The sequence below is a fragment of the Marmota marmota genome, unplaced genomic scaffold (genome assembly GCF_001458135.2).
Source record: "Marmota marmota marmota unplaced genomic scaffold, marMar, whole genome shotgun sequence".
Taxonomy (NCBI): Eukaryota; Metazoa; Chordata; class Mammalia; order Rodentia; family Sciuridae; genus Marmota; species Marmota marmota.
The window spans coordinates 25380714-25396577 of NW_026000174.1; the positions used below are offsets into that span (position 1 = coordinate 25380714).

At 43.9% G+C, this 15864-nt stretch overlaps 1 long non-coding RNA gene across 1 annotated transcript; it reads right to left on the reverse strand.

The window, feature by feature from the left end:
• Positions 1-831: 831 nt before the first annotated feature.
• LOC125612065 lies at positions 832-13721 on the reverse strand. The gene is made up of 3 exons (XR_007342328.1): positions 13112-13721; positions 6099-6314; positions 832-1811 (listed from the first exon to the last, which is right to left on the reverse strand). It is a non-coding gene; the product is annotated as an uncharacterized LOC125612065 (long non-coding RNA).
• Positions 13722-15864: the final 2143 nt, after the last annotated feature.

The following is a 15864-nucleotide window of genomic DNA, read 5'->3' on the forward strand; positions in this document are numbered from 1 at the left end:
GATTGTAAAAGTCACACACTCTTCTTGGGAAAATTTAGAAAAACCCTTAAATACAAAGACAAATTTTAAAATCAGCCATAATCTTATACTGTTAATATTTGGATATTTCCTTCCCCTTCATTGTTCATACATGTACTATTTTAATAACAGAATTAGTCATACCGTGTATTCAGTTATAGGACCCAAGCTTTTTCAATGTTATTCATACTCTAATTTTGTATTTTGATTTTTTTTTTAATTTTGCATGTCATGAACATTTTCCCCATAGGACCAAACATTCTAAGAGAGCTTGATACTTAAAGGACTGTACTGTCTCACTAAATGGCTTTAGCATGACTTACTTAGAAATTTCCATGTTGTTAGATATGGAGGGTATATCTGGTCTTTACTGTAGATGTAATATTGTTATAAATATCTTTGTAGGCCTCTTCTTTTTATGCATTCCTTATTGGCACCTAGAATGTTACTCCTCATTAGCATGGAATTTCTGGGTCAAAAAGTATGAAGAGCTGATGATTTTAAGCTTTTGGCACACATTGCTGAATTCTCTCTGGGACGTTGCTTCTCAAAGCGTGACCCTTACACTGATACCATCAATTGTACCTATGTTGTGGGAAATGCAGATTCTTCACTGAATCAGAGTCTGCATTTTAGCAAGATCCCCAGGTGACTTGTAAATATGTTGAAGTTTGAGGTACTGGCCAAGAAAATTCTCACCAATTTATAGCTTTATTCGAAGTAAAGAGAGACTTATCCTACTATGTTCTCATCAGAACTGGGCATTAGTTTGCTTTTCATCTTTGCTAATTTGATAGCCAAGCCATGATAGTCTGTTGTTCGTTTGATTTTTATTTTATAGTACATGTATCGAATAGGCTGACTTCTATAGATGTTCAGTTGGGGAAAACTTTAGTTTTTCTTTTCCCAGCACAATTTAAAACATCTGTGACCTCTTAGGCAGGTCTTGCGACTTTCCAGTCCCCTCCAGCAAGAAGAACTGCCTTGTTTAGGTCATTATAACTCACTTATAGGTAAAAAGGTCCAGTCCAGTCTGAAATAAAAACTTTTCCACCCAATTCCATGATCTCACCTGCTCCCAACTCAGCCTGCCCATGTCTGAGGCACCTGCAGTGGGGTGGCGCTTGGACGGTGGCCTGATGTGTGCTTTTACTCCTTCTCTGCTTTCCTCTCCTGCATCTTAGTCTGTTCTGGCTACTATAACAAAAATGCCGTAGACTGGGTGGTTTATAAACACCAGAAATTATTTTTTTTTTATGTTTTGAGGGGCTGGGTGGTCCAAGATCAAGATCTCAGCAGCCATTGTGTTTGATAAGGGACCATGTCCTCAGATGATGCCATCTAGCTGTGTCCTTGCTTGGAGTGAGGTGGGAAGGATCTCTCTTGAGTCTCTTGTGAGGGCATAATCCCACTCATGAGGGCTCCACCCTCATGACCTAGACACCCCTCTACATGCCACCACCTTGGAGGTGAGGTTTTAACAATGAATTGTGGGGGGTGGGCATGGACATTTAGATCACAGCATCTTGTTTCTCTCATCTGCAGCAGAGGCTGGAAGGAATATGGTGATAAGGGGCAAAGCCTTCCCGGGTTGTTCCTTGTCATCGTTGCCTCCTGCTTGCTGCTGGCATTCTGGCTCTTTGCCGATGCTCCATATTTGGTTCTTCAGAGGCCCCGTGGGGAACATTTGGAGAGTTCTTCCATGTGGTTAGCCTGGTTGGGCTTTCAGTCTCTGGAATCCATGATGCAATGGCCTCAGTCACACATTAAAATAATGGCCCTGCAGCGTTTGCCTGGAGAAAAACAGGACAGCATCTTTTTAATTTCCCCACAAAAGCAAAGTGGACCCCAAAATTCTGATGTTTAAAACGTGTATATCTGATAACTAGAATATGGAAAGATCGATTCCTTAGGAGGCTGGAACCCTCTTCTTTTTTAAATGCTCATTTCTGAAGTCTCAATTCTACCTTGGATGTCGTCAGGAAAAATGTAAAAATATTATTTTCTACTTCAGGTATCAAATGCAGAGTGGGTGCTCCGGAGAGGCCACAGGACTAGACATTGTTATTTTTTGGAGTTGTAGCAGAGAGAAGATAAACCATGGTGGGATGATTGAAAATATTTCATTTAAAACATGCTCAGTAAAGAAATTCTTTCCAGCCAACTTTGCAAGCTGTTTTCTGAGGCCAGGAAACTGTAAACACTGACTTGGGGGGCGGGGAGGAGGGGGTTACGCTGGCTCCAGTTACATGTCACAATCCCATATTTTCTCCTCTTGGTCTCTTCTTACACCCTCCCAGGTGTCCCCAGCTGCTCAAGTGATCCCCAGCACAGAGGGAAGCAGCCTGGTACACTGGAGGCCGGGAAGGGTTTGGTTCCCCCTGCAGAGCCCTTGGGATGGGCGCAGCCCTCTTGAGGACTTAGCACAAAGGCAGTGCTTAGCCCAAGGAAGTAGAGGCCTGACAGATGGCTTTGAGGTGCGAAGGTATTTTGAGGTTGGAGGACTTTTTGGCACCTACTCTGCCTGATAAGGAAGAGATCTTCCTGCCATCCAGTCTGTGTTGTTTCCTAAAACACAGGCTCTTCTCCTGCTCTAGAACCTACCATGACTCCCCATTATTTTAAAGATAACGTATAAATTCCCCAGCTTCCAGACCCTGGTCCTACCGTGACTTTGCTTTCCTCTGCTTCCTAATATGCGTCCTTTGCTGGTTGCCTGTTACATACCTCCTGCCAATGCTAGGGTCTGCACCTCTGCTTGGACATTTTTCTGTTGTCACCACACACAACCCCTCTCACCCCGCCCAGCCCCAATTATTAAATGATACTACTGTGGCCCCCATTGTGCCCACTGTGCAGCCCTTCCTGTCACAGAGTGAACCCTGGGCCATTGGCCTCTGGTGCCCATGTTTTGGATAGGTTTCCCCACCTTGGTTACCAATGCCAGGTCTGCAGTGGCCATGCCCTCTCTTTTCTCCCAGTCCTCCTGGTGGAGCATGCTGACCCTACTGAGTGGTCCTGCTGATTGATTGGGGCCTGCTCTGTCACTCCACTAAGCAAGGGACTGATGGGAAGGCTGGACCAAGGCTTACATCCCTCATCTCTCAGCCATATTCTCTGGTGAAGAGGTTGGAGTGTAGAGTCCATCTGGTGTTGGAATCCCTGTTGATTAACTCTATAAATATGACCATATCACTTCATTTCCCCATTTACACAGTTTAGATTTGTTCATTTAAGAAATAAATTCATTGAGTGCCTGCTATACACTAAGCCCTATTTTTAGGAGTTGGGGATATACCTTGAAGAGGATGGACTGTGTCTCTGGTCTCATGGGTGAGGTGGGCAGTGCAAAACAAATTATTAGGATTTTAGCTAGTAGTGGCCTGATGGGGAGGGAGATGGTGACTTCAGAGGAGATGGCTAAGGGACGCCTCCTTGAGGTTCGGACATTTGAACTGAGATCTGAATAATGAGGTGGGACCAGCTATATGAAGATCTTAGAGATGAATGTTCCAGAGCAGAAGTTAGCAGACACAGACAGGAAAGTTCCAGGAACCCCAAAGAGGCCCACATGGCTGAAGCATGGAGGTCCATGGGGAGAGAGGCTGGTGGGAGATCTGCTGGGAGTTGGGCCAAGACTGGATACTATAGGGACTTTCAGGAATTTTCCCAAGGACCCATGGAAGGCCATTAGGGGATTTTAGCAGGTGAGTGACATGATCTGGTCTGTTAATAGTGCTTGCCTCATTGGTATTGAATATATTAGATAGGATAATGTATATACAGTACGTAGGGATGATGCACGGCAGGTGCTTGGCAAGAGATAATTATTTCTTTCATATTTTGGAGACAGAATGGTTACCTCCTGTATTTTACCTTAAAAAATGTGCTTGTTGTAGGCTGAATAATGAGCCCAGATATGTCCATGTCCTAAGGCCTGGAGCCTAAGAATATGTTACCTTCCATGGCAAAGGGGAACTAAATGTGCAAATAGACTTAAGGTTGCTGGTGGTCTGACCATAAAATAAGGAAATGATCCTGAATTACCTAGGAAGACCCGTACACTCACGGGGTCCTTAAAAAGGGAAGAGAGGGCAGAAGAAAGGGCCTGAGGGAGATGGGACCATGGAAGAAAGTTCAAGTGACAGGCTTTGAAGATAGGGGAAGGGGCCATGGAAGAAAGTTCAAGTGACAGGCTTTGAAGATAGGGGAAGGGGCCACCAACCAAGCAATGCAGGTAGCCACTAGCAGCTGGAAAAGACAAGGGAAGGAACTGTCTTATAGAAGGGAACACGTCTGCCAACATCTTGATCTTAGTCTGGTTAGACCCATTTTGACTTCTGACCTCCAGAATTGTGAAATAATAAGTGCGTGTTGTTTTAAGCCACTAAGTATGTGGTAATTTATTACAGCAGCGATAGGAAACGAAAACAAGGTTTCTGCACCAGACATTCTAAACTCTAGTTCAGTACATTCCAGTACATTCCAGGGTGGCCTGTGACCCATGAATTTTTCAGCCTCTCTAGTTCACTGTCCATTGCACAGGGCCTCCTGGGTGCTAGGCTATGTAAGATGGCATAGTTGCTTTTGGGGACTTGCTGGTGTTTTCTGTAGCCCTAAGGGTGCCACATTCTAAATGTGCCTCCAGGTAACACACCACAGCCTGTCAATCACACGGGTAAAATGTGTTCTGCTTCTAACTGGCCTGGGAGGTCAGAGGAGGCTACAGAGCTTTTGAGAGATCGGGCTATCAAACTGAACCCTCTGGCTGGGTGGCCCACACACAGGGACTCCGGGGCAGGAATGGGATGTGCCTCTTGATGGCCTGGACCTGCCTAAAGTCCCTCTGTCTGCCCTGTTCCAGTCTTCAGGGAATAACCCCCAGGCCTCCTCTGTGAAGCACCCCTGCTCACCCCAGCCCACAGGAAGCACCCCTCTGAGAGCTGCCTTTCTAGGTGTGGGGCGGCGGGTTCTGGAGAGCTACTCTGTCTTGCGCTGCCATTACTTTCCCTTTACTAAGTGCCTGGTCCTATCCGTGGAGGCCATTCCAGGTGCACGTTTGGGGCCCAGCAATACCTGTGTTGTGGTTGGTAGAGGCTGGATCTGATGTGGGCCTGCGCAAAGGCTTTTGCTTTATCCTTTAAGGGAAATTCATCCTCTCTGGTTGCTTCTCCTCCTCCCTCTGGACACATCTAGAAAATCTCAGCAGCAGGGCCGAGTGCCCTGCCCACACTAGTCCCTGGTTCACACTGCAGTTGCCAGAATACTCACTCCCAAGCCCGTCTCTCTGTGCTGGAAACTGCCACGGACCAGCCCCCCCACCCCCACCCCGCCCCAACCCATCTATGGCTGTGGCTTCAAATGTTAAAACAAATAAAATCAAATCAGCATAAAACCTCCTTTTTTGATGCAATTTTACATGGAACCTTAGTATGTAAAACAGAAAGTCAGGAGGCAATAAAAGTGGATCCTAATTGGAACAAGTTATACTTATTCTATGTATGTATAATATTTCAAAATGTATTATACTGTCATGTAAAAATTTCAAAAAAAAAATTAAAATGAAAAAGTGCAGAGTGATCTTTAAGCATCTGAACTCTGCATCTCACAGACCGAGGCACTCAAATCCAGGCTCTGCCCCTTCCTTTTATGACCTCAGATAAATCGACTAACAAATGGATGGGCTTCCTAGTCCATGGGCCACAAAGTAAATGCTGTAGGTAACATGAAGGCCTAGCCTTGCAGAGCTGCCCAGCCAATGGTGGCTAATGTTACCAGAGGATACATGAATTTTCTAAGTTCTAGTTTATAACATTTAATTATCTCAAAGCCCACGAGTGATAAGAGTTTGGCTATGTGAATAAACAAAGAAAAATTTAAGGTAACTCTGTTTTTAGAACGATTTTAGATTTACAGAAAAAATGTAGCGATAGTACTAAGTTCCCATATATCAGGCACTCAGTTCCCCTGGTTATTAATACCATACACTGCTATGGCACACTTGTTATAATTAAGGTGTCAACACTGCTACCTAAGCTTCACTGAAGTCCATACTTTATTCAGATTTGCTTAGTTTTTACCTTATAGGTCCTTTTCTCTGCTCCAGGATCCCATCCAGAGTACTACTGTACCTTAGATCATCATATCTTCTTAGTCTTCTCTGGGCTGTGACAGACTTTCAGACTTTCCTTATTTTTGATGACTTTGATGGTTTTTATAAGGATTGGTCAGGTACTTCTTAGGCAGCCCCTCCCTTGGAATTTGTTGTTCTTTCGTGGGTAGTCTACAGTTGAACACTGAAATTTGAAATCAGTGGATTATGCATGGCCTGCTACAGTCTTCTCTTAGCCTCAGAATTCATGAAATTAGAATCACAGATATACAGGAAGCCTAAGGTATGGTTTGGAAAATCTCCAGTGGAGAAGATCAAGTCCACGATCCCTGGTGTGGCCTACAAGGTCCTCCATCCAGTCCCTGTGGTGTCACCAGCCCCCTCTCTCCTGCTTGCCTACCGTGAGCTCCCCCAGCTCCCTGACCTTCCCCTAATAAGTCTAGTTTGGAGCATATTGATTTCTCTCCCTGGGACGTCTCTCTTTCTCTGCCTGGCTCGCTTCAAGTCTCAAGGAGAAGTCCAAGATCCAGTTGAACCTTTGCCTCCTCCCTGATTTCTTTCCCACTGTCCCTGAGCTGACTGGTAGTGTCCCCAGGGCTCCCTTGGCACATCTCTTTGTGCTGTTCTTCTCAGTCTCCTGTATGCTGTCTCCTGTATGCTGCCTCCTGTATGCTGGAAGCTTCTTGAGAACAGAAGTGGAATCATATTCCTCTCTTTCTTGTGCCATGTGCGCCTGGCACAGAGTAGGCACTTGAGAGATGTGTGGTCAATGGCCAGTCTCAGCACAAACCACACTGTTTTCATCCTTAGAACATAGGGTATACAGTGGTTCAGGATGCTGAGTGGGTTGTTCAAGGTTGTTTTCTCCCTGCCCCAAAGGGTATGAGGACATGATGTGATTATGGGAAGGGCCGCCAGGGGGCTCCAGGAGGCAGTTCACCAGCTGGCCCAGGAGGCAGGCTCAGGGTGGCCTCAAGTAGCAAGTCTTGGTCCAGCAGAATCCTCAAAAGAAAGTGTGTCAAAAGAGAGGTCTGTTTTGCCACTGATGAGCTAGGCTCTGTAGCAAGGACAGGATGTACCAGCCTGTTCTGCAAACATGTGTGGGCCCCAAATGTCCTTTACCCCAAAGGTCTCTGCCTACAGAGAAAAGGACAAAAGATACAGAGAGCCAAGAAATAATATTTGTAGGAGCGAATGACCTCCTTGTATGTGTGAGCAGACCTTTACTTCATTTGGACTTCCTGGTTTCCCTCTACTTCAGGGTTAATAGTTCTCCTTGGATCAGAAACCCTTAATGGATATTCCTAAAGCCAAGATCACCACTGAGAAGTCGGAGTCAAAAATCTCAGGGCTTTTTCTATGAAGAGGGAAAAATAGCTGAGCCAATTTGAAATAGTGGAGTGTGAATTAGGAATTGCTCTCTGGAGTCCATAGCACTTATTGTTTTGTTTTTGTCATTGATATTATTAGTTGCAGTAATAACAATAGCTCTCATGTATTGGATGCCTACTCTATGCCAGGCATTGAAATGGAGGCATCTGCATGTGCCAGGCATTTGCCTTTGGGCATACAAGGGCAATTAGACCTGCATAATCCCTGCCTGTTCTCCTCCAAAGATATCATCTACCTTTCATAGAGAAGAAACTGAGGCTGACCTGACTTGTCAAGGCCACAAATCTGATTCTGGCTTCAGGACCTGAACTCTTTCCAGTCACCCAAACATACTATAAAAAGAATATGATTTAGCTAGGCATGGTGACACCTGTAATCTCAGTAATTTGAGAAGCTGAGGCAGGAGGATCACAAGTTCAAGGCCAGCCTCAGCAACATAGTGAGACTCTGTCTCAAAAAACAAAAAGGGCTGAGGATGTAGCTCAGTGGTAAAGTAACCCTGGATTCCATCCTTAGTACTAATAAAATAAAATAAAAAGGATATAACATAGTCACCAGTCATAAAACATACCCATGCCAGGGGAAGGGAAATGAATAAGCATGATAAGTAAACCTGTTTTTTTTTTTTTTTCATAATAATATCTTACCTTTTCAGGGCCATGAGCTTCCTAGCATTTATGATTCACAAATTAGAATGCAGAGGGATAGTACTAGAATTTTGTGATCAATAAAAGCAAAGTTAGGATAGCCTCGAAACCTACACATTTGAAGGGGTAGATTCTTCCTTCCAAGGGTTTCAACCCAGCCTCATGTAATCTTGCCCACTCCTCTAGCAGGTCCCAATGCTCAGAGGCAATGTGGTCAGGTGAGGTGCCCCAAGCAGGCTCCAGAAGGCTGGCATCGTGGCTCTCTGCCCTGAAGGATATCTTGCAACGGTTTTTTAGGATGAGAATTCCAAACAGAGGAGCCCAGATCCAAACTTGGAGAACACTCACCCCCAGCTGAAAGACATTAATTGCCCATGGACAGCTTTCTTAAATAGGAGAAAGTTTACAACCAAAACACAAAGCAATTTCTGCACAAATTGGTGACTTGAGAAGGGTGTTCAAAAACCTCTTGGACTCTGTCCTGCACAATAGCCTGAGTCCATCTCGAAGCAGTGGTGGACCTCAGAGCCAGCCATGTACCCTGCCCTTGGCCAGGCCCGGGATCCAAGGGCCAGATGGTGGCCAAGCCTGGCACGTTCTCAAGGTCACTTAGCTGAGCTGGAGGCTCACCCCGTGCCAACATGCAGCTATTAATTATTTTTCTTTGTCAAACCTTTGTCAGCAACTTCATCCCAAAAGAAGTGGTTTATTTTCCCTTCGGCAGTGTTTGTGACTCTAGTAAATAAGAGATAATTACACTCCAGTTTTTAAATTAAAACAAAAAAAAGCTAGAGATGCCAGTTAGGAAGTATTTACATTTTACGACAGCCCACTTTGCTAGTCAAAGATTCAACACAATTTGCTTTGTTTCATGCATGCTTTGAGCAGTTTGAGTGGTTATAATATGAAATTTCTTTCTAGCGGCCCCAAAGTCCTTCTCTTTTGCTCCAAGTTAGTATTAAATAATGCTTTAAATTCTTTTGTCTTTTAGCACCACTGGAAGAATTTAAGGCTCTGAAACTACAATTAAAATGCAAGCATTAAAGAATTGTAAGAGTAAATGAAAGATTGGATCAGAACACATTTGGAGATTTCTTTTTTCTTTTTGCATACTGTTGTTTATATGAATATCACTTGGCAAGGGGAGAAAGACATTCTTGCAACCGCCGAAATTTCACTTTTTTTTTTTTTTAATTTCTCAGTTTGTACTCGGAAACTGAAGATATATTCAAATAAGCTCTTATAAATATTTGCTTTTGTTGTCCTTAGAAGTGAAAAGGATTATGAAAAGTAATTCTTCAAATGGAATTCGATCTTTATACCGATTCTCTTGTGAGGACATCTGCAGGGGTCCTTAGGCAAGGAATCCTGGACTGCGGCTGCCCCAGGTCAATGTTAATTAACATCTGATTGGTGGCCTGGTGAGAGTTGGGAAGCCCTGTGACACAGAGGCTTTGGGAATGAGAAGACATGTTCCTTCCAAGGAAGGAAGTAGTGCCACAGGGTAGGGGACAGCCATTGCGAAGGCTGGCAGGAGCTGGGTGGGGCAGGCTGGCTTAGCCCTGGCTTCCCACCCCCATGCCCCCTCTCTTCCGAACACCTTGATGGAGTGATGTGTTGAAGGTAGAAAGGGCAGTGTAGAGGATTTCAGGACTTAGTCCACGTTGGGTAAGTCGCTGCCGGCTGTATCTACAGAGATGGACATGGAAAGATGGAAAGTGAAAATCTGTGAATTACACCCCCCGCCCCCGCCCCAACATTGTAGGACTCACAGGAGCAAGGTGGAAAGAGAAACTTGAAACTAGGATTCCAGCCTGGTGGTGGTGGGTAAGGGGTATGCAGAGGATCAAGTTTTGAGTGTCATGTGCTAAGTCTCCTACAGGCCTTTCTTTATTGTAAATCACAGGAGGAAGCTGTGTTTTGACAGCTCTGCCTCAAAGACACACCAACCACTTGGCCTGTTGAGTGGCATCGCCTTGCCCCCCCCCCCGCCCCCACCCCCAGATGTGCTTTGATAACCAGGCAGCACTCCCTAATGTCATCAATACTCAGATTTATTTGGAGAGGACCAGGAGATCTTTAGCCGATGAGAAACAACAGCCAGTGTTTATTCTCAGGGGGAATCAGCTTTTACATCATCTGAATCCAAGACATTCTCTGGACTGCAATATATATTATCACAGATCTTAATTTGAGGTATAGATGTTAGAATAATTTCATTTTGAAATATGATGGCTGTAAAATTCAGCATTAACATGAGCAGTCAATAACTCAAATTTTATTTGCTCTGATATCAAAGAGATATCTTTCTGCTTCTACCAGACAGAAAAAAAAGAAAGAGAGATTTAGCGTTTTGCTGATAACAGTACTTTTTCAGCCCAATTTATTTTATTTTTTTCTTAAAGAAGAAGACTTGTAATGGACTTGTTTGGTCTCTGAAACCCACAAGGTCCTCCCTGGATCTTTGTAAAAAGGCACAGTACCTGTCCACTCCGCTGCTGGTGCTAATCTTTGTCTGCCTTATTAAAGGTGAGAAGTCGGAAAACTTTGGAAAACTGTTTATACTTTCCATTGGTTTTCCCTTTCAATATCTTAATGCCGTGGTGAACTGACTGTTTTGGCAAAGAGGTCTTAAGTGGAATGATTGAGGGGGAATTTTTCCCCCTTGGTGAAACTGATTGACTAGCCTGTGTGACTAGCTTTAGAAAAATTTTCATCTGTAGAATAATAGTGGCCATTATGAACATAAATGGCTTTGTCACCCCGTAGCAGGCAGACGGAGCATGTGTTTCACATTATTAATTCAAGGCCGCATTAAGGCTGGTCACAGCAATTTTTAAGAAAGCAGAGTCCACGGGTCCTCATCTCACTCCAGTTCCACTGCCAGAGTGTGTCCAGACTACCCAGGGTCCAGAAGAGCTCCTCTGGTGGAAACTCGAGCGACATGAACCTCACCAAACATGGATGGATCCTTTACAGGGTCATTAAAGGGGAGGATGAGTCAGGAGCCTTGAAATCAAACCCATTTCTGCAGAACCTAAGGCCAAAGATGGAAGGTTCCACAGGCAGCCCACACGCCTGTGCAGCTGAGTCTTTACCCAGCTCGGACACTGTCTGCCCTGAGGCAGGGTCTCCATTGCTTCAGGAAGAGGCGAGGAGGAAGGAAGGAGGGGAGAAAGAAAAGGGAGGACATGGAGAAGAAAGAAGTGATTTTTAGAAGAAAAAAAGGCTGGCATCTTGGTGCACCACTGAGGTCCCAGCTACTTAGGAGGCTGAGGGGGAAGATCACTTGAACCCAGCAGTTCAAGGCCAGACTGGGCAACAGGGAAACCCCTTTTAAAAGAAAAGAAAAAAGAGAGGAGGAGAGAAAGGAAAGATGGAAGGAAGGAGGGCAGAGGGCAGAAAAATAAAAGGTTAGAAGATGAGGGGCGTTCAGAAAGTGGGGAGTTAAATCTAATCTTGTACAAATTTTGCATGGCAATTGTCCTTCCCGGTACATCTGTCATGTGAGTCTCTGTTTAGCAGATTACTAAAGTCAAAACAAATTGTGTAGCTTTTAAATGCCACTGTGAGTCATTTATGAGCTCATAGACAAGGAGCTTAAGGAGTTTTTTTTTTTTTTTTTAACTACTTATGATGGAGAACTGCATCAAAAAGAAAAAAAAAAGCCAAGGATTGCTTCAGATTATAAGTACAATACCAAGACCTGTCTCTTTAAGGAAGCTTGTATATCAGTGAAGTAGGTTGATTAGGGAGATTGATGCCTATTATAAAAACATAATGATCCACCCATTTTACATTTGGGAACTTATTCTTAAGAAATATTTGGACAAGGATGTTAACCCTGTGTTGATAACAGCATTGTTCACATTTGTGAAAACCTTGAAATAAAGTATGTCTAATAAGAAGAAACTGGTCAAATAAATTATGGTACATCATAATATACCATAATGTCATTAAAAATACAGTGGAGTTTTATATTGTTGATGTGCAATGGTTTGATAGTATATCACCTGAAACTTTTTTTTTAAAATTTCAGTTGTCAGTAGACTTTATTGATTTAAACGTGGTGCTGAGAATCAAACCCAGTGCCTCACACATGCTAGGCAAGTGCTGTACCACTGAGCCACACCCCGAGCCCCCTGAAACTTTTTTTCAAAGAGTACTTATATATTTATATGTGTACATATGTTAAAATATATATTTATGTTTGCATTAATCAAAGTCTGGAAATGTATACCTAAAGCATGAGGGGAGTAATTAAATCTGGAAGGTAGGATTTGGAGTGATTCTAACTTTTCTGTCTGCATTTTCCTAACTTATTTTCTCCTGTGAATATATATAACTTGCTTAATATTAAAAAGCAATCAGTAGGAAAGGAGACTTTTTACTCTGAGAGAGGTTTTATTTAAGCTTTTTCCACAGAAAAGAGCCCAAGTTCAATTTGGGTTTACAGTGCCCCACCCAAGTTTAGGAGAAAAGGCTTTGCCCAAATGTCAAAGTCTGTTTCTGGATCACTCTTGTCCCAGGACCCCTGGTGCCACCAAGCCTTTGGTCTTGCTTGTGGCCTGAACTGGGTGTTCTAGAGCTTGCAGATGGCCTTTCAGGGAGCAGCTCCCAGGGCAAGGCACCTGTGGGCAGATGGCAGCCCTTGCAGGGCACCCTTTCCTCTGGACTAAACCCCTACCTCTGTCACCTTCTGAAAGGAAGTGACCATGGCCCCTTGAGGCCAGTATGGGTATTTTAAACAACTTGGAGGGGTATAGGTAGGAGAAATCATTTATTGCAAAGAAAATAAACCAAACTGCCAGTCATTAGAAGGTTTCTGCTGGCACTTCCTCCGGCCCTGAGGAGAATGAGAACCAAAGTCCAAATCAGCAGGGGCCAGTGTCCCAGTGAAAGTCCAAGGTGGGAGGTGGTAATTGGAGCTCAGGCCACCTACCTGGGTTTCTGTTCTCCATGACAGATGCCCTGCCCACAGGCCGCTGCCATCTCCTCTCTCAGCCTTGCTCTCCCATCTTCTCCTGGCGGTGGTGACCTCTGGATAGAGCTCTCAGCTGGTGTTCTCTTTGTTGGATCCAGCTGGTCCCATCTCTGAGGCAGGATGGGTGTGGGAGGAGGAGGAAAACAGTTGGGATTCTTTAGTTGGTGGGTTGTTGGCCTGGAGCAGAGCCGAGCTTCTCAGCCATCCCTACCACAGCCTCCCCCTCCCCCAGTTCATGGTGGGGACACAAGATCCAGTTCTGACTCGATCTGGGGTCTGTGTGATGATTTCATGCTCCTTTATCAGGCAATTGCACATCACTGAAGCCAGATCTAATCTTTCTCCTGCCACCCACTGACTTTGTGACCCCAAACTCTCTGAGCTTCTGTTTCCTCATCTGTAAAATTTCAGCTTTCTAGAGAGCAGAGGTGGGGGTCGGAGACTGTTTGCCTCTACACAGGAAGTCCTTCTGATGGTGCCATGCACACTGCCAGTCCTAATCCTTATCTCTCTGATAACTAACCTACTGACGATTGTGCCTGGCAGTCTTAGAAACGCTTTGCATGTGTTCATTCACTTAATCTCCACAGTGGCTTTTGAGGTAGGTACTAGTTTCATTTACAGATGAGGAAATTGAACCATGGAGAGATGAAACAACTTGCCCAGTGTATTAAGTGGTTGAATTTGTGAAGTAGCCAGGTTGTGACCAAGGGGTTCTTAAAAAAAAAAAAAAGAAAGAAAGAAAGAAAGAAAGAGAGAACAAAAAAGAAAAATAGCTATAAAATACACATATTTTAAATTTACCATCGTAATCATTGTTAACTGTAGTTAAAATGTAGCTCAGTAGTTTTAAGTGCATTCAGATTGTCGTGCAACCAGCCTCCGGAACTCTTTTCATCTTGCAAAACAGAAACTCCATACCCATTAAACAACAGCTCCTGTTCCTCCTGCCCACAACCCCTGGCAACTAATGTTCCCACTTTCTGTCTCTGTGAATCTGAGCACTGTAGATACCTCATATAAGTGGAACCATATAGTATTTGTCTTTTTATGATGGGCTTGTTTCTGTAGCATGCACCAGAATTTCCTGTTTTAAAATAATAAAGCTGAATAATATTTCGTTGTACATATTTACCACATTCTGTTTATCCACTCATCTGCAGATGGGCACTTGGGTCACGTCCACCTTCGGGCTATGATTAGTAATGCTGCTGTGAACGGGGACATACAAAATCTCTGCGTCCCTGCTTTCATCCTTTTGAGTGTGTACCTCCCATTGCCGGATCACGTGGGGGATTCTAGGTTTATTTTTTTTTATTTTTTTATTTTTTTGAGAAATGGCCATACTATTTTTCCATAGCAGTTGCCTCATTTTACTTTCCCACACCAGGGCAGAAGGCTTCCAGTCCCTCCACATCCTCCCCAGTACTAATTTTTTCTTTTTTGATAGTTGCCATTCTGCTGAACATGAGGTGAGGTGGGGTCTCATTGTGGTCTTGACTCATATCACCCTAATGACCTGTGACTGGAGCATCTTTTCATGTACTAATTGTTATCAATTGGTCATTTGGGTATCTTATATGGAAAAAGTGTCTATTCAAGTCCTTTGCCCTGTTTAAAATTGGGTTGCTTTTTTTAATGGTTGAGTTGTAAGAATTCTTTCCATATTCCAATATTAACTCCTTATCTAATATATGATTTGCAAATACAAATTTTCTCCCATCTCTTGGTTATCTTTTCATTCTGTTGATTGGGTCCTTTGATGTACCGAGATTTTTAATTTTGATGGTGTTCGGTCCACCTGTTTGTGTGTTTGTTGCCTGGGTTTTGTTGATGTTATCTGACCGAGGAGATTTTTCAAGGTGATTTATAATAGAAGAAAATGAGGAAAGCAGCAAATTTTTATCCATTTTGTTTGGAAAAGTAAGATATGAAGACAGAAGCCAGTGCTGGGCAGTTCAGAAAGACTTAATAAAAAAAAAAAAAAAAGTAAGAAAGTGTAACTGAGGGAAGGCAATTTGAGATTGGATCCCAGCCCAAAACAGAGAAAAAAGCCTGAGAAGACCGTATTACTAGACATCATGTGAGGCAGACAAAGAAAGGTTCTAAAGGGCTGAGAGCCAGAGAGTCTGAATAATAAAAAATGAGAAGATGGGAAAGATGGGCCCTGGACCGTCCAAGGGGGAAGAGGTGGCATGTGTTAGGGGAAGGAATTATTTGGTCGAAATTTGATGGGTGAGGTTGACTAATTCTCCCAGCTGGGGAAAAGGGAGATTCTACTGACTGGGATAAAATGGATTTCGCAATGTATAGAAGAAAGGGCCTGAAGGGAGGAAGCTGAGGCTGTTAATTAAGAGAGAGGGAGGGCTTTTCAGAAACCCAAGGAAATGACTGCAGAGCTAAATTTTTAGTCCCTTTCATCCATCCCTGTCAGGGGGTCCAGGAACAATGAATCCCCACAGCCAGAGCAGAGGAAGGAAACCCAGGAGAGGGATGTGAGGAACAAGGGAAGAAATCTCTGTTATTTTCTTAAAAAATGGAGAGAACTGCAGCTTGGTAGGAAAGACCCTGGCCGGTTGTTGCTACAAACTCCCGAAAGGCAGGGAGGGGAAGTCGAGTGTCTGAGGCAAGCAAACCTCAACAGCAGCAGCCTTGCCTGGGGTTCATCCAAGCAGCCACAGGCCACCACAGCCTGGCTGTGCTGGAAGCTG